Here is a 19,758-nt window from a genome sequence, read left to right as displayed (position 1 = left end):
AACTGGTGTGTTTGAGACCATTTGTAAGTATTTTAGGTGATAGACAGTACTACACTTAGTGCCAATGATAAAGTCAATCCAGTCACAGTACCACCCAGAAAATATTGAGGGCTCTAACAAAAGGAGCAACAAAATCCAAAACAATAATAACAAAACAAAATGAAAGAGGGAACACTGAATTTGATGAATTAAAAATTATGATAAGATTTTTGTTGGAAATATTCAGGTGGCAGTAACTTCTTATGTGACTAAGCCATCCTGTTTCATAGTGAAACCAGTTTGCTAAGTACCTTTTGTTTTGTTTTGTTTTGTTTGAGGCAATGTCTTACTCTGTCACCCAGACTGGAGTGCAGTGGTGCCACTACAGTTCACTGCAGTCTCAATCTCTCAAGCTCAAGCGATCCTCTTGCCTTAGCCTCCTGAGTAGCTGGGACCACAGGCACATGCCACCACACCCAGGTAATTTTTAAAATTTTTTGGTAGAGATGAAGCCTCACTGTATTGCCTAGGCTAATCTTGAACTCCTGTGCTCAAGCAATCCTCCCACCTTGGCCTCCCAAAGTGCTGGGATTACAGGTGTGAGCCACCGCACTGGGCCCAAAGTACATTTTTTATACCTGATTGGATTTGTGTTCTAGTGGGCCTATCCACTATGTGGTATGAGTATACTTCCTGGGTAATGAGAAAAATGATGGCAAATACTTGTGATTATCTATTTGTCAAGATGATCACTAATTCTAATCTAGAATGCTAGATTAGAATTATTTGCCAGAATTAGTTTCTAGATTTGAATTAGTAATCAAGTCACAGTGAAAGAAAAAAAGAGTTTCTGGGAAGGCAAAAGGAAAAATTGGTAAACTCACTTTTACTGTTTACATATTGACTTGTTTTTCTTAATGTTAACTGTGGAATTTGTTTCATCATCCAAGGTGCAAATAAAAGTCCTGAGAGTTTAGTTCCATGTCATCTCTTTTATAAATAACAGATGTCAGTTACACTGCCGTGCACCTGTTAACCTTGGAGTCACCCTCACTGCCCACTAACCCCCTCATTGCTCTAGAGGTGCCGAGAATGGGTGAAAGCAGAGGGTGGATACCCAAGCAGAAGTGAAGCAGAGGTAAAATGGCATGGAGAAAATCACTGCAGGACAATGCAAAGTCAAGGTCAAATGATGGGATGAGACAGAGACAAAGAGAAAACCATCCAGAGAACACTGGCCTATAGCAATCCTTGGTGGTGGTGATGGGGGTGGGTGGGGGATTCTTTTAAAACCATCGTGTTTGGTAAACTAGGAAATAAAGAGATGAAGGTAAGTATCATGCCAGACTCAGCAAACAGCAGCTGGAACGAAAGAAACCCAAGGACAGCCCTGAGCATGGAGAAAATAGTGCTGGGTAGGCCTTGTTCTCTAGAGCCAGAGCACACACACAGAGACCATCATTGAAAGTGAAGGACAATTAGAGTTGGAAGTACATGTGCATCTTTGAAAAAGGAATAGCGTGTTCTGGAGGCAGACACTGATTTTGAAATCATTTTAATGGCAATTCTTTTCACAAGTGGTGACTCAAACATACTTAAGTTGAAGCATCACCTCTTTTTCCCTGGTTACTTCTGCTGCCTCAGCTTATCTCAGGAGACCTTGGTATCACAACCCTGATATTTTCTCCTCCATCCCCTTGCCTGAATTAAAACTCTTCTTTACCCAGAGAGCACTGCTTTTCTTGCAGCCCTCTTAAGTCCTTTTCCACACTCTACATACCCAAGATTAGGATGTAGATGTGGCTGCCTCCTCATTCCCTAATGCAGCCCCTAAGCATTCCTGTAAAAATGGCCGCTTCTCTGAAGTTCAGGTAGTGTTGTTCTTGTCCACTGGTCTCTGGAAACTCCCTCTTGTTCCCCAAGGACTTTCCCTTCTTGCTTCTAGTATTACCTCACACCTCAACCCTGTCATCCTCTGGAGAAGCGTTACTGTACCCATGGATGACCTAGTCAACACTCTGGCCTCTCAATGCCTTAATCTACTTCACTACCTCCAGCACCCACCTCTCAGTGGCACCTGGATCTTGTCACCTCTTCAGTCTCCTTCTCTGACCACAGCTCCCTCATTCCAGTCCACTTGCACACCTGCTCTGCATCTCACCACACAAGGTCCTTAGACCCCGGCCACTCTACTTTTCCTTATCCATTAACCTACTCTGCCCTTGTTTCTCTTTGAAGCCACATGAGACTCCATAGTCCATTATCTCAGTCACTGTCTTGCCAATTCCCTAAACTTACTGGCCTATTTTTTCCTTTCATCACATCCACCTGGCCGGGGGGGAATCCTAGAACTCAACTACATACTTTCTTATTTATGTCTCTCCCTAGGCAGCAAAGTATGACTAGAGAGAAATATCCCAGCCTACAGCCTGCACCCAGTCACCACCTTCCCTGACTCTCAAACCTCCTTCACCTCTAGGGAATCTCACTGTCCTCCTCTTGTCCCTCACCCTTCTGTCTCTGAAACGACCATTTTAAACTTTCTCCACTTCTCAAAGCTTTGAGCCCCCATCTCATTGCTCACTTCAGTAGATGTCTTTGTTCTTACTTCACAGAGGTAATAGATGCACTCTGGTGGCAATTACCTCAATTCCTGCCACCGGCTCCTATAAACCAACCTGCACCTCTGCGCCCATCCTTTGCTCTTCCCATCTGGCAAAATGGAACTGATGTCTCTCCTCCTACAAAGGTCAAGTCGCTTCTTCTGCCATGGATTCCAGCCTTCTTAGGAAAGGTACGTTATAAATCCTCCCCTTTTTCTATCTTTGAATTGTTCCTCTCTAATGGGCCCTTTTCCTCAGCATCTAAACATGCTCCAGTCACTCCCATTCTAAAAAATTCTGTTCCTGGACTCCAAATTTTCTGTTCAGTTCTACTGTTTTTCTCCTCCCCTTCACTTCTAAATTGATTGGAAGAGTTGTGCACGGTCACTGTTTGCCCTTATTCATTGCCTGTTTACTTATCAGCCTCCTCCAGCTGGCTTCCTTCCCTATTCCTTTATTAGAACTTTTTTTGCTGAAGGACCTAGCGACCTCCATTGCCCAAAATCCCATGGATACTCCTCAGTCTTTGTATTATATGACCTCTCAGCCTACTTCAACAAAGTTGACCCTCCCTTCTTTTGGAAAAACTATTTTTCTTGGTATCCAAACTACCACACTCTCCTGGAAGACACCCAGCTGTCTCTCTCTCTGGCTCTCTTTCTCTGTCCCTTTGCCAGCTTTTCCTCTTCTACCTGACCTTTACACATTGGAACTGCTCAGGTTCAGTCTTAGATCCTCTTCTCTCACCCTGGCTGCTTAAATCATCTCAACCACTCATATGGCCTTGCCTCTATGCTAAGAGCTTTCAGATTTATACAACAGCCCAGAATTTCCTCCAATCTCCTGAGCCGTGTAAGTACCTACTTTGCACAAGCACCTCATACTAAGGTTGTTTAGAACATCACTGCCTTTCCTAATGTGTTTGAGATTTTTGCATTTTCCCCTCCAGATCCACTCTCTACCTAGGAGGCTGATATAGTTGACTACATCCACTGGCTCCCTTGCCTCTAGTTTGCCCTGGGTATGGCCACTGGGGATCCCTGGCAGGAGACTGGAAATTAGGGAGAGGGTGAGGTCAAGGTGATTTTTCCTTCAGCTCTGTTTCTGTGAGGTTGCCACAGGCTGTCTGAGTCTCTGGACTGAAGGTCACTGCCTCTCTTCTCTTTATGCTCCACTGCTAGCTCTTGGTTATCACCCTCTCTCTTGGGATTTCCCTGTGCCCCATCTACACCACTGTAAAACCTCCCCTTTCAATCATCCTAGTTTGAATGTACCACCTGTTTCTTGCCGGTAATGAGACTGATACAGTAACTGATACTAGGAGTTTCACTAGGAAATAGATCCTCAAAATGGGATTTGGGATTGGGTTGATCATGATTGAGGAGCTGAAGTATAACCTTGTGGGAAGTGGGGAGGTTTGAAAGATAAACATGAATGCTAGTAATCTGCCTGCAGTAGCATTATGCACATTATCAGTGGTCATAGCATGGATGAAGAGTAAGGGGAGGTCGGCCGGGCGCGGTGGCTCACGCTTGTAATCCCAGCACTTTGGGAGGCCGAGGCGGGCGGATCACGAGGTCAGGAGATCGAGACCACGATGAAACCTCGTCTCTACTAAAAATACAAAAAAAATTAACCGGGGGTGGTGGCGGGCGCCTGTAGTCCCAGCTACTCGGAGAGGCTGAGGCAGGAGAATGGCGTGAACCCGGGAGGCGGAGCTTGCAGTGAGCCGAGATTGCGCCGAGATTGCGCCACTGCACTCCAGCCTGGGCGACAGAGCGAGACTCCGTCTCAAAAAAAAAAAAAAAAACAGAGTAAGGGGAGGGCAAGTATTTCATAAAACCATCAAGCTGAGTTTTTCCTCTGCTCTCTCACCACAACACAACAATCAGTATAGAAGAAGACTTCTGTGACCAAATGTGGGCGGGGATGGGTTCCTCACATATCAGCAGTGGACATCAGCTGGGTGTCTTCCAGTTAAATCTGACACTACCTGGAAATAGTGTCAGATCCCACAGGTTGAGGGCTCAGTCCCCAAGACTGCAACTTCCCTCCCATCTCCCCATATACTGGCCACAAGTTCTGACCTCCAAAACTTCTGAATAACTGGCTTCAAGCTGAAGTTCCCAAGAACCCCCACTTTGGGTTCCTTTAATTTGCTGGAATGGCTCACAGAACTCATGGAAACAACGCACTTACCAGTTTATTACAAAGGATATTATAAAGGATACAGATGAGGAGATGTGTAGGGCAAGGTATGAGGGAAGGGACCTGGAGCTTCTACGCCCTCCCTGGGCACACCACCTTCCAGGAACCTTCATGTGTTCAGCTATCTGGAAGCTCCCCAAACTCTGTCCTCTTGGGTTTTTATGGAGGCTTCATTACGTAGGCATGATTGACAACTGTGTAGAAATGTGATTGGACAAAAAGTGCATTATCTAAACCCAGCAAAGCCCATCTGTTTAGACTTTACTTGGCCTCTCTGTGTACCATTCCTTCCTCTAGGGTATGGGGCAGGACTCTCTCTGGAATGAAGGTTTTTTGACTGACAATCAGATTAGAGTCCTGCCTTGGGCAGGTGAAAGAAGGAGAGGAGAAGGTCAGAGAGAGAGATTCTGTTTCCTGAGGTCTAAGGTGCCCCAACATTATAAAAGGACGATGGGAGTCAGGACCCAGGAACTATGGATGAAAACCAATATATGTATCATAATACCATAACAAGACACTGGGAGATGAAGTGACTGTGGCTGTTTTTGTTCATCTTTTGCTGTCATAACAGAACACCACAGACTAGGTAATTTAAAAAGAATAGAAGTGGCTGGGCACAGTGGCTCATGCCTATAATCCCAGCACTTTGGGAGGCCGAGGCGGACAGATCACAAGGTCAGGAGATCGAGACCATCGTGGCTAACACGGTGAAACCCTGTCTCTACTAAAAAATATAAAAAATTAGTCAGGCATGGTGGTGGGTGCCTGTAGTCCCAGCTACTCAGGAGGCTGAGGCAGGAGAATGGCGTGCACTCAGGAGGTGGAGCTTGCAGTGAGCTGAGATCGTGCCACTGCACTCCAGCCTGAGTGACAGAGTGAGACTCCCTCTCAAAAAAAAAAAAAAAAAAAAAAAGAACAGAAGTTTATCTGGCTCATGGTTCTGGAGGCTGGGAAGTCCAAGACTGAAAGGGCTGCATCTGATGAGGGCCTTCTTTCTGTGTCATAACAAATTGGAAGGCATTAGAGGGCATCCAAGAGAGGGCAGGAGAAGAAACCAAATTTTCAAGGTAACTAACCCACTCCTGTGATAACTGCATTAATCCATTCATTAGGTTGGGGCCCTCATGATCTAATTACCTCTTAAAAGTCCCACCTCTTAATACTGTCACAATGGCGATTAAATTACAACATGAGTTTTGGAGGGGACATTCAAACCATAGCAGTGACACTTCATTGTTCTGTCAAAAGTAGTGATTTTAAAGATTATGGAGCCAGCTGGCTATGTCTTACAGTTATGGAGAGCATATATAGACAAAAAGATAAATTAAGAGCTATAGCTATATATTGAAGAATACTTGTGTGTAGAGCCAAGCCTCTATGGAAACCTTGAGGGGATTGCAACAATCTATTGTTGTTGCAGTTCACAGTCAAGCCCTGGGCCTCATTGCAAGGGTTGCAGAATTTCTATGGCAATTAAAGGTTCAACCTTGCCAGGTCTCTAATACTAATGCAAGGCACTAGTGGGACATAGATGAGGCTGAGAACTTTGAATCCTAAATTTCCCGAAGACCTCTTTCCGGAAAAAAATACTTTTCAGTGACTACACCTGGAACCGTTGCCTCAGGAACTGATGCCGTCTCAGACCCACTCCCTCTCTTCTTTTTGCCTCTGGTTCTATAACAAGAATTAGATTCCAACATAGCCCAGAAAGAGAGATATATAAGACCTGCTCCAGAGTGATAGAGACTATCCACTGAAAGAGTTACAAGATCTTGACAAATGGGAGCCAGAGGAGTATATGTAATGGGGAGGTTTTTCGGGGTGTTAGAACAAGGGGGAAACTATGTAAGGCTCTATCAGGCTAAGTTTATGGACATGGGACATCATCTAGGATTCACAAGTTGCTCAAGCACCAGGAAGTTGTGTTTGTAGTCTGCTAGATTGGCTCAAAGCCTGGAGCCAATGATGGCCTATGGTTATTTGTGTTGAAATTGTATAACTTCAGTGAAACCGCCCACGTAATTTCCTGCCATCGATTTTTTTTTTTTTTTTTTTGAGGCAGGGTCTTTCTGTGTCACTCAGGCTGAAGTGCATTGGTGTGATCATAGCTCATTGTAGCCTCAAACTCTGGACTCAAGGGATCCTCCCACCTCAGCTTCCTGAGTAGCTGAGACTACAGGCATGCACCACCATGCCCGGCTAATTTTTTATTTTTTGTAGAAACAAGGTCTTACTATATTGCTTACCCTGGTCTCAAACTCCTGGACTCAAGGGATCCTCCTGCCTTGGCCTCCTAAGTGCTGGGATTACAGATATGAGCCACCACGCCTGGCCTCTGTACTAGATTGTATAGTGTAAGGAGACATGCTCAGTAACTGGCTGAACCCCCATGTTGGTTCCCTGAGGAATATTATGGTAGGAAGGACCAAAAGAAAGCCCCAGATACTAGCCACCACCTCTCTGCCTCCACTCCCAAAAGAAAATCAAAGCAATATTATTTTTTGTCACCATTGGATAGCCCAAAAAGGATACCTTTCCAGCTTCCCTCTTACCTTCAACCCTTTACATACCTTCCTCAAACTCTTCACAGGACACTCTCCTGAGAGCCCTGTTCTGCCTCAGATTCCACTCCCCTGTCTACAGCCTCCTGCTGTCTTTACAGAAACTTGCCTCTCCCTGATCCCAGCTCGATTGAGACACTGCTCATTGTCCCATAATCTAGAGAGATTTGTAATCCTCCATTATTGGCATATTTAATTTATCCTTAAAATGAAAACATTTTTAGAAATCATGATAGTAAGACATGTTGATTGTAAACCATGGCAAACAATACAGAATAATATAGAGCAAGAACTAAGTTTCTTTTCCCTTTCTTTTCTCCAGAGATAACCACCATTTTCTATTTATTTGCTCACATACAATCTGATATAGGGCTTTGTTTATTATAAATATAATCACACTCTGCTCCTATTTTCTTGTGAGATGCTTTTCTCATGCAACAGTATATCATAAACCTCATAGTATGTTATATAGATCCACCTTATATATGTTTCTTAATTAAACTTTTTACTTTGAGACAATAGTAGGATCACATGCAGTTGTAAGAAATGATTAGCACAGCATGATGGCGTGTACCTGTAGTCCTAATGATGTGGGACAATTGCTTGAGATCAAGAGTTTGAATCCAGCCTAGGCAATGTAGAGAGACCCCCATATGTTTTTTGTTTTTTTTTTTTTGAGACAGAGTCTCGCTCTGTCGCCCGGGCTGGAGTGCAGTGGCGCAATCTTGGCTCACTGCAAGCTCTGCCTCCCGGGTTCACGCCATTCTCCTGCCTCAGCCTCTCTGAGTATCTGGGACTACAGGTGCCTGCCACCACGCCCGGCTAATTTTTTTGTATTTTTAGTAGAGATGGGGTTTCACCGTGGTCTCGCTCTCCTGACCTCGTGTTCTGCCCCCCTTGGCCTCCCAAAGTGCTGGGATTACAAGCGTGAGCCACCGTGCCCGGCCCCCCATATGTATTTTTAAAAAATGTTACAGAAAGATACCCGTTCCCTTTACCAAGTTTCTCCCATGGTAATATCTTGCAAAATTATGGTACAATACCAAAACTAGGATATTGACATTGATACAATCCATCAATCTTCTTCAAACTTTCCCAGTTTTGTCTGTACTTATTTGTGTGTGTTAGTTCTATGCAATTGTATCCTGAGTGTGGGTTCATGTATCAACCATCATAGTCAAGATACAGAGCAGTTCCATCACCAGGAGAATTTGTCCTGTTATCCTTTTATGGCCACACCCTCTTCTGTCTTGCCCCTTCCCCACATCTCTAACCCCTGACAACCACTCATCTGTTCTCCATTTGTGTACTTTGGTCATTTCAGAAATGTTATATAAATGGAGCCAGGTGTGGTGGCTCATGCCCATAATCCCAACGCTTTGGGAGGCTGAGGCGGGTGGATCACTTGAGGCCAGGAGTTTGAGACCAGCCTGGCCAACATGGTGAAACCCCATCTCTATTAAAACTACAAAAATTAGCCGGGCATGGTGGAGTGTACCTGTAATCCCAGCTACTTGGGAGACTGAGGCACAAGAATTGCTTGAACCTGGGAGACAGAGGTTGCAGCGAGCCAATATCGTGCCACTGCACTCCAGCCTGGGCAACAGAGTGAGGATCTGTCTCAAAAAAAAAAAAAAAAAAGCCATATAAATGGAATCATGTAGTTTGATTTGGTTTGCCATCTTTTGGGATTGCTCTTTTCACTAAGCATAACTTCTGGGGGATTCATCCAAGTTGGTATGTGTATCACCTTTTTATTGCTAAGTAGTATTCCACGATTTGGATATACCACAGTTTGTTTAACCAGCATTCAAGAACATCTGGATTTTTTTCAATCTTTGGCCATCATAAATAAAGTTGCTATGAACATTTATGTATAGTTTTTATGTGAACATAAGTTGTTGTGTTTTTTTTTTCCCCTGGGATAATTGCCCAAGAGTACAATTACTGGGGTGTATAGTAATTGCATGTTTAGGGGAAAATGGTCATATGCATATTCTGCAGATGTAAATATAATGTAGGGCAATATTTTAGGAGAGTAAATTGGCAGTATTAGGCCAGGCATGGTGGCTCACATCTGTCATTTAGGAGGCCAAGGCAGGAGGGTAGCTCAAGCCCAGAAGTTTGAGACCAGCCGGGGCAGTGCAGTGAGACACTGTCTCTACAAAAAAAAAAAAATTAAAAAATTAGCCAGGCATGGTGGCACCCTCCTATAGTCCCAGCTACTCAGGCATGGCAGTGCAGAGGGTGGGGAGCAGTGGGAAGATTGCTTGAGCCCAGGAAGTCGAGGATGCTGTGAGCCGTGATGGTGCCACAGCACTTCAGCCTGGGTGACAAAGTGAGACCCTCTCTAAAAAATAAAACAACAACAACAACAAAAATCTGGCAGTATGTATCAATTTTTAAATTGCATATAAATTTTAATTCAATTTTGCTGTTAGAAACCTATTTTATAGAAATATCTATGTATTTGCTAAGAAATATATGTACGAGGATGTTCCTTGCAGCATCATTTGCACTAAAAAATTTTTAAACGACCAAAAGGTTCGTATAAAACTACATGCCACGCTCTTTTTATTTTTATATTTATTTATTATTTTTTGCCACTCAGCTGAGTGAAAACTGTCATCTTGTTTTAATTTGAAACTCCCGGCCAGGTGCGGTGGCTCACGTCTGTAATCCCAGCACTTTGGGAGGCCAAGGTGGGCGGATCACATGAGGTCAGGAGTTAGAGACCAGCTTGACCAACACGGGGAAATCCCATCTGAACTAGCTGGGCATGGTGGTGCACGCCTGTAGTCCCAGCTACTGAGAGGTTGAGGTGGGAGAATCACTTGAAGCTGGGAAGCAGAGGCTTCAGTGAGCCGAGATTGCGCCACTGCACTCTATCCAGCCTGGACAACAGAGCGAGACCTGTAAAAGGAGAGAGAGAGAGAGAGAGACGAGAGAAAGAAAAGAAAGAAAGAAAGAAAAGAAACTCCTTCTGTAGGAGCTAGAATTACATCTTTTTTTCTATAAGACTTTGCATTATTTGTATTTCTTCGGGACCTAACCATCATGTTCTCCGCACAAAACATTTGAGTGGTTGGCCTGTTACGACCAACCATAACCATTTTACAGGCAGTTTTACACAGTTGTGGGTGTTACCCTTTGTCTGTTGTTCTGCTGCTTGATCTTTGCAACACAGAACTTTTAGATTTCTGTGTAATCACATCTGTCACATTTTCCTTTAAGTCTTCCTGTCGTGTTTGGGAAGAGCTTTTCTACCTCCCATCCTGGTTTTATTCTTATTTTGTTAGAATTGGGCTACACATATTAGTTTGTAAGTTGCTTCAAATTCTTTTTGAAAGAAGCAAGGGATACATAGATCCTATAAATAAATAAAAATGCTTGTGAGACATGAGAAATCATTTTTATTTATTCATAACCATCACATTTCTTGAAAAATATAATTCTTGCTGTGCTGTATATATTTTCAAGTGATGCTGGAAGGAGTATTATATTATAACTTTAAAGGATTATGAACACCAAAGGGAAAGGTGCTGTTTAAACACATTGCTAATAATATGTTTACACATTTTGAAACTGCTCAAATTACATTCACGTGGATCAGCAGCATGACTTGTATGTCTTGTATTGGCTTCCTCTGAGAAGGACGGAGAGTGAGAGGAGTTCAGATTATTATTGCCTGAGAAGTTGGTTAGGCAAGGAAGTCATTTATCTTGCTGTGGACAGAATAAAGAACTCACCATCCAGCAATTTATAGTTGATCACAGTTGTGTTGCCTAGTGGTGGGGTGCAAAAGGATGCAACGTATTTGGTTAAAAGACAAGCACAAATATCAGAGTATTTAGTAAAATCCAAAATTTAAGTTGATTTAGCATTCACAACAAAAATGAAGTCATTTGGAAAAAGCAAAAATGAACAAAGAAATAAAAATGGAGATTTAGTCCACATGTCGTGGGTTGATGTTTCCTTGAAAAGAGTGGTCAGAATTTTTGAGCCTGAAGCAACCACGTATTAAAGTAATTTAACTAATGTAGACATGTTATCCGCTTACCACAAAGAAAATAAATTATAGCGGGCTCTAGACTGATGGCTAAAAAGCCAATTCTCCTAAAATGGAAGGATATTGATGGTGCTCACATTATGTAATCGGTACAGTATGTCAGTCCTAGTGGTCTGGCTAACCAAGGAAGGCTCTGGTTTCAAATGAAAGCACATTTAGTAAAATTCGGTATAATTTTTTCCTAGAACTACTTTGCTCAATTATGGCAAGATAGATTCTACTAATCACAGGCTGCAGAGACTTGGAGATTGAGCATGGTTTTTTGGATTGAAATACTTTTTATTTTGTGTTTGGTCTTCTGCAGTGCCTTAGGGGAGATGTGTCACAGAGAATAACATGGTTTCTTTCTTCTTTTATTTAAGAATTTAAGTGATCATGGAACTGGAACAAACTTCAGTGCCCATTTAGTCAATTGCCTTCATTTTATAGAAGAGGAAATTGAAGAATAAAGGTTGTGATTTTCCTAAGGTCATGTAGTGAGTTCATGACAAAGCCTGGATTATACTTAGGTCTTCTGATAACCAGACCAGTTTTCTTTCCTTTGTAGAAAAATGCATGCTCCAGAAGTCCAGGCTGACCCAATATTGGGTAACTCAGACATTTTCATTATTTTTCTACATATAAAGCTATGTTGAGTTATTTCCATTGAACAACGGAAGTACTCTTCCAAGTAAAAAATTGATCCAAAAACTAGATCTCTGAACCATGTGGTTAAGGTTTTTGTCATTTTTTTTCTTTTCTAGAGCAGACTTTGAGTCTTTGCTTCAGATGCAGATCAAGATGTGGCAACCTGTTGTGGAGAACCGGGTCCCTTGAGCCTGTGCTGTCTCTTCTTTTCTGGTGGCTTTGTCATTTGGAAGAATGCATAATGGGCTGGAGGCCGAGAAGCTCTGAGCCGAGGTAGGAGTGCCACCTAAGAGTGGGAAAGGTTGCCTAAATGCTGAATGGAGCACTTTAAAAGTTAGAATTTGCTATTTTCTTTTCTCTTATCTTTTTTTTTTTTTTTTTTTTTGAGAGATGGAGTCTTGCTTTGTTGCCCAGGCTGCAGTGCAGTGGCACCATCATGGCTCACTGCAGCCTTGGCCTCCTGGGCTCAAGCTGTTCTCCTACTTCAGCCTCCCAAGTAGCTGGGAATACAGGTATGTGCCACCACCCTTGGCTATTTTTTTTTTCTTTTTTTCGTTCTTGTTGCCCAGGCTGGAGTGCAATGGTGCGATCTCGGCTCACTGCAACCTCTGCCTCCCAGGTTCAAGTGATTCTCCTGCCTTAGCCTCCCAAGTAGCTGGCATTACAGGCATGCGCCACCATGCCTGGCTAATTTTTTTTTCTTTTTTTTTTTTTTTTTTTTTTTTTAGTAGAGACAGGGGTTTCTCCATGTTCGTCAGGCTGGTTTTGAACTCCCGACCTCAGGTGATCTGCCAGCCTCAGCCTCCCAAAGTGCTGGGATTACAGGTGTGAGCCACTGCACCCAGCCTACCCTTGGCTATTTTTTAAATTTTTTGTAGAGATGAGGTCTCACTACGTTGCCTGGGCTGGTCTTGAATTCCCAGCCCCAAGTGATTCCCCTGCCTCAGCCCCCCAAAGTGCTGGGATCATGGGTATTTTGATTTACGTATTTTGAAACCCATACTTTTTGTCCTCAAGTCTCAGACGTTTGCTTAGGCCTTTAGAAGCTCACACCTGAAAAAGAGTGCCATACCTGGGCTGTGATCTTCCCCCCGTTCCACAGTCTCCACCTCCCACCACCTCCACCCAGGATCCCCTCACACAGGTTGTACCACACTGCAAGGGGATCCTAGAGTGACTCAGACATGCCAAAAATGACAAATTGAGAAATTTTGTGTGACCAGGTGTGGTGGCTCACACCTGTAATCCCAGCACTTTGAGAGGCCAAGGCAGGTGAGTCACGAAGTCAGGAGATTAACACCATCCTGGCCAACATGGTGAAACCCCGTCTGTACTAAAAAGATACAAAAATTAGCCGGGCATGGTGGCACATGCCTGTAGTCCCAGCTACTCAGGAGGCTGAGGCAAGAGAATCACTTGAACCCAGGAGGCAGAGAGGTTGCAGGGAGCCGAGATCGTGCCACTGCACTCCAGCCTGGGTGCGACAGAGTGAGACTCCATCTAAAAAAAATAAAAAAAAAGAAGAAGAAATTTTGTGTCATGCATTATCATCTTATTCAAGTCCATTTGAGAAGCGGTGAGCAAATCGGCTAGGCCTTTATTGTTGATGTCAAATTCCCTTTCCTTGCTCACCCTATAGGCCCAGGCCAGTTTCCTTTCATCCCCCCAATAGCTATTAACACGATAGTGTGAATTTAATGCTGTTGAAGGCAGGCCTGTAGTGAACATGTGGCATTTCTTTGGCTACTCAACATCCATTCCTCCTTCCTGATGGCATCTGATTTCTTTTGGGGAATTACTTATTCTCATGGATGCAGCCTTAGTGGGGTATAATCCAGGTGCCTGCTCCCCACCATGGAAGATTGTGAAGTGGCCAGATTCTGCTTCCTCCAGCCCTGAGGGTGTGCATGTGGCCTAAGCTCAACCAAATCTGATAAACACTTCTGGATCTTTGAACCTCGAACAGGTGACACAAGGATGACAGAAACAGTTAACAGGGAAGCACATTGATCGACTGAGCTTACCTGCTCCTGGCCTTCTGGATTCTCCTCAGTTCCTGCTCATCTCCAGGCCAGGCTCTCAACTCTGTCAATTCTGTGGGTACACAAATATCCTTTCGTACATTCCCACTTGATCATGCTATCAGGTTGGAGCAAAAGTAATTGCGGGGTTTTGCCATTTAACGTAATGGCATTACTTTTAATGGCAAAACCCACAGTTACTTTTGCACCAACCTAATAGCTCAAGCTAGTCTCTCTTACTGGCAACCAAGCATCCTGGTCTGAGCTCCCTTTCTGACTGGATCATCAGACATGGGCCTGCAGTATTGTCTTAACACCCTACCTGGAGTGTTATCCTAGAATTAGCCTAAATTAGCCCTTTTCTCCACTGGTGACACCCTCCCACCACCCCCAGAATTGGCTTTCTTTTAGTTGGTACTGATACAAGATAAAAAATATGTCTCTAGCTTTCTAGCCCCACAGTTTCTCGTTATTAAGATGAAACAAAACAAAAACTCATCAGAACTCTGCTTCCACATCTGTCATTGATAGGAGACCTCTATTCTGCCGACGACCCCCAGCGCAGGAGTTTACCTCTCGTAGCAAAAGTACTGCAAAATTTTCTCTGCCAGAATAGCTAAAATTGAAAAGACTGACCCAATGTGGAGTGACTGCAACTCTCACACATTTGCTGGTGGGAACGCAAAAGGATATAATCACTTCGAAAATCTATTTGATGGTTTTTAATAAAGTTATGTACACGTCTACTCTATGAAACAAGAATCCCACCGCTAGGTATAGTCCAAGAAAAATTAGTGCATATGTTCACAGAACCTTGTACAAGAATGTTCCAGCAGCTTTATTCAAAATAGGAAACAGCTTTTTGCAAAACTGGAAATAACTCAAGTGTTTATCAACAGAAAAATGGATTAAGACATTGTAGTAAATACATGCCATGGAACACTAAGCAATAGTAGAAAAGGACAGATGACTGATATGTGCAACAACATGCATGAATCTCAAAAATATTCTATTGAGTCAAAAAGTCTGGGATCCACGTGGCTCCATTTACATGAAGCTCAAGAATAGGCAAAACTATTCCAGGGTAACAGAAGTCAGAAAAGTGGTTATTTTTGGAGGAATATTGACTAGAAAGAGACGCAGGAGCCTTCTAGGGGCACTGGAAATATATTTAATCTAGGTGGTAGTTACATAGTATATACATATGTAAAATGTATAAAGCTGTACATTTAAGATTTGTAGACTTTATTGTATGTATGTTATAGTTAAATGAAGAAGATTAAAAATGGAAAAATGACTATATGGACATCAGCAGTTCTATAATTTCAATGTATTTTGTTAATTCTGCACCCAGTCAAATTAGATTTATACTCCAACCCCATTGGGAAGGTTTGAAACCTTCGGCACTTTCCCCTCCCTTCTTCATTTGCATAGAGGCATTAGGAAGCAAATCTTTTCCCTTCTGGGAGTGCTTTTATGTTCAAAGGAAGACCATTAGGATAAAGTAATGATTAACACAAAAGAATGACTAGGTTAATGGTAGGCTTTCAGGCACCAGTAGAGGAAGTATTTTGGGTTAAGGGAGGGGCAAGAGAATCTTCTGGAGTATGCCACACTAAATGGATAGAAATGAGTAGTAAGCTCTTAGTAGGCACTGGATCCACTGGTACAACCAACAGCCTTTGCTGTTTCACTCCTGTGATGGAAAAATCAACCTACTTGTTTCCAACAGACAGGAGGAAGGGTTTGTCTTCTGGGACCAGTATTTCCCCTTAAAGCTGGCAGTGAGGATGAGAGAATTACCTGGGGCACAGCAAGCAGCTTTCCCCACCCCTCCCCACTACCCGCCCCCCACCCCGTGTTGAATATCAGAGCAGAGAGTAGGAAAAGGAGAGATGAGCTCAGGAAACACTGACGTAGGGTGCAAGTGGAAAAGTACAGGATAAAAGGAATACAGGGAAGCACCCAAGGGGGAGCAGGCAGGAGATACAGCAGAGGGGTGGGGAGTCCAGCAGAAAGCACCACGAAAACAGACAGGGCAAGTGGAGGAGCCTGCAGCCTGGGAATCTCCTTGCCCCTCATGGAGCAACTGGGCAGAAGTGGCCTCTTGGCTTCTTCTTTCAAGTCTCCAAACCCTCACTCCCACCTCTATGCCTACAACAGCATAGGCATTTTCTTTGTTTACTTTTTTTTTTTTTTTGGGACAAAGTCTTGCTCTGTTGCCCAGGCTACAGTGCAGTGGCGCGATCTTGGCTCACTGCAGCCTCCGCCTCCCGGGCTCAAGTGATTCTCCTGCCTCAGCCTTCCGAGTAGCTGGGATTACAGGTGCCTGCCACCACACCCAGCTAACTTTTTTTGTATTTTGAGTAGAGATGGGGTTTCACCATCTTGGCCAGGCTAGTCTCGAACTCCTGACCTCAGGTGATCCACCCGCCTCGGCCTCCCAAAGTGCTGGGATTACAGGCGTGAGGCCCGGCGCCTGGCCAGGCATTTTCTTAAAACCTCATCTGATCACATTATTCTCTAGATTAAAATTGTTTGATAGCTCAACACTGTCTCCTTAAACAAAATCCAAGCTCCTTAATGTGTCCTACAAGAGCCTTTTATGACAGGTTCCTGCTTCTCTAGCCTCATTGATTTTGTGAATAATGAGTGAATATGTTTAGTAAATTTTAGTCATAAATTCTCTTTACAGAATTTGGCTGTAAAGTTCCACTTTAAGAACCCTAGGAAGATATTGGTTGTATTTATACAACCCAACTCCAGGAGGAAACTGTGACTGAACACCTGTCTGTGCAGCAAGCAGGTGCCCTGGCAGGAGCTGATTCCACCGACCAGGACGACCTGTACTCTTACCTATCGAGTGGGGCAGGAGGTTGGGGTTACCTAATAGAGATTTGAATGAATTACACCATCACCCTATGGCTCTCATCAAGGACCCTGGTGCTGACAGAGGAAGTCTTCTCTTTTATTGTCCAAATCCTGGCCACCCTTCAAGACCCATTTCAAATACCACCTCAGGCTCAGGAATAAGGATTTCTGGTATTTTGGCAGCATCCCTGGTTTGTAGGGATGAGGAAGAATTTGGTACCAGAAGTTGACAGGCCTTGGCCTGAGGGGGTGCGAGTGGTCCAAGGTCCAGTCTTCAGGGCCCACAGCAATCTGTCCCCCTGCTGGGGCATAGAGGCAGACAGTTCCAGCAGGAAACAGTAGCTGAAATAGAATGAAAGCTTTTGTCAGGGTGGTTCTGGGTGACCATTCCTTTAGAGCAGGAACTTGCCTGGGGATATGAAACTAGGTTCAGGTGCCTGAGGTAAGATGCAGGCAAGAGAAAGGCAGGGTGTCAGGGCCCCAGCCTGGGTTAGGAATGTGAGTCAGATCCCAGTCATGCAGGCCAAGTCAATCCACCAGTCACGGGTGACGGAAGGCAGGAATTCTGTGGGTCTCTAGGTGTTAGGGGCCCAGTAGATGCTGCTGCATCCATGAACTATCAAAAAATGCTTGATTCAGCCTGACGAGCTGCTAGATTGGCAAGGCTAAAGTCATTCTGGCCAGAGCTCAAGAACTAGGTGTGGCTTAGCTTGAGGGCAAATGGTGCTGTGAGCTGCAGCTGCTCCTGGTTGGGGAGGCAGGGGCTGGACCTCCTCCTGCCCTCAGCATGATATGTGTTGGCACCTCTCCTCACTTAGTCTACATGCTCTTACTGTAAACCACCTCCGCAGCATGAAGCACAGGGCCAGGCACACACAGGAAATGAAAATTCAGTTGGATGCAATTGCATGTAGCTCCTTGGCAGTGCAGGCCTTGGTGTGCGCTAAGCTCTGTAACCCAGCCCTTTCCCATCGTACTGATAGCACTGATCAGGACCCCTTTTCCTCTGTGTGCAGTAGAAGGTAGAAACAGCCACTCTCCATTCTTGCTGGGAGGTAGCCTGGGACCAGTAAAGAAATGGAGGACAGTACATTATAATCCATACGTGCCTTCCCCTGCCATCTTAGCGTCTATTCCTTCTGCCTTTTTGCCCCCAACATCAGCGGAAAAACTTCATCTGGTTGCCATGGAGACCAGCCACCGACTCTAGAGTGCCTGTTTATTAAAGATGAAAGTAATATATGCCTGGTTAATCTGAGCAGCTGTCAGAGAGAGATTCGGCTATTAGTAAATGAAGGCACTAATTTTGAGGCATGAGCACTCATTTAAGAGAGAGAGAGACAGGCTCTGCTCTTTCTTCTGAGTGGAGCTGGGTAGTGGGGATAAGGTCTGCCCTAGGCAAGCATTTCTTGTTCAGGTTTTTATGTTTATTTTATGATGATTATGGTAACTGTACTTCTTTTTCCCCTTATTTCCTACTGAAAATATATAGCCTTTCAGTGGTGTGATAGATTAATTAGGCTTTGTGGGCAGGCCCAGGAAACCCAAGCCCTCCTATGACGTCGTTTCCTTTGGAAAATGCATTCTGGATTCCAAGCCACCTACTTACAAATGAGGTTGTCTGTTTATTCATTCAACAGTCTCCACCAGGTGTGCGAGAGGAAAAGAGGTGGTGCTGAGCCACACGGAGGACTTGATGTGTTTTATGTATGCTTAGACAGGTGGGGGAGAAGCCGTCACCTTCCAAGGGAGTCCATCAATTAGTAGGGAATGATGATGACTTGTGTGATCTTTAAAAAATCAGTCCATTTGTTTTTACTTTTTGTTCTTTTCATTTGTTCAATAGTAAAATCTGAGAGAAAATGTGAATTCTGAAATTCATTCTATTGATTCACCAAGTACTTTCTAAAATCAGCTAAGTAGCCTGCGTTAATCCCTGCTGGGTTATGAAGGAGAGCACACTCTCCTTCCCCGCACTCCCGCACTGCAGTGCGTCGGACGAGCAAACCACCCGAGAGTGGTGCAGGGAGGCTGCTGGCAGCTGGCCCTCAAGTGCAGAAACAAGGTTCCAGCCCCAGCGATCTCATCATAGTCCAGCCAAGTCTCTCACCCTTTCTGATCTCAGTTTCCTCAACTGAAAACGAAGGAAAGAGAAAGCTAATCTTTTCCAATTCAAAATATTCTTTTGTTCATGAAGGAGACTGTCAGTGCAGAAAGGGCTCCTAACCTGGAACAGCTGGGCAAGGGTTAACCCTGGTATAGGTTACCGTTAAGCAAGTATATCCTGTGCCTCTGGTCAAAGATGTCTCAGGCCAAAGCAGGTACTTGTCTCTAGTTAGTCTCTCTGCATCAGCACCCAGGCATTCACGTGGTGGTCTGGGCAGGAGCTCCCATTCTGTTTTTCCTGAGCTACCTAGTCCATGGGAAGGAAGACATATGCAGCTAAGGAACAGGAAGTGGATATTGTCAGTGCCTTCAAGACATGATGCATCCAGAACCTGGATCAGCCAGGAGCTGCAGAAAAGAAGCTTCAGGGCAGCAGGCCTCAGAACTGCTGCTAGCCAGTCCCCTGAAGCATTTATTTCTCACCCTCTTCGTGCCTAGGTCAAGTAGAGCTGCGGCTGTCTGGTGCCACTGTAATGCTGTCTCCTCCTCTGAGTTCATCCTGGAAACATTTTCTCCCATAAGACATGCACAGGTCTTACGTTTACGTGTTTCACTGAAAGAAATTTGATTCCACTGATGGGATGACAAAGTAGGTCATAAATGAACACTTTTTAAACGTATCTTTAAAAAAATAATTTTATGCCAATTGTACA

The 19,758-nt window shown here is 44.1% G+C and overlaps 1 long non-coding RNA gene across 1 annotated transcript in view; it reads left to right on the top strand.

The window, feature by feature from the left end:
- The window catches only part of LOC129463028 (uncharacterized), a 42,908-nt gene that overhangs the window by 19,904 nt on the left and 3,246 nt on the right, over positions 1-19,758 (top strand). The window contains exons 2-3 of the long non-coding RNA XR_008650993.2: positions 12,164-12,320; positions 19,544-19,694. This is a non-coding gene — a long non-coding RNA (uncharacterized lncRNA). The remainder of the gene's footprint in view (positions 1-12,163; positions 12,321-19,543; positions 19,695-19,758) is intronic.

This window comes from Symphalangus syndactylus, chromosome 2, assembly GCF_028878055.3.
Source record: "Symphalangus syndactylus isolate Jambi chromosome 2, NHGRI_mSymSyn1-v2.1_pri, whole genome shotgun sequence".
Classification (NCBI taxonomy): domain Eukaryota; kingdom Metazoa; phylum Chordata; class Mammalia; order Primates; family Hylobatidae; genus Symphalangus; species Symphalangus syndactylus.
The sequence above is the reverse complement of the archived record's forward strand: the minus strand, read 5'-3'. Positions and strand labels throughout refer to the sequence as shown.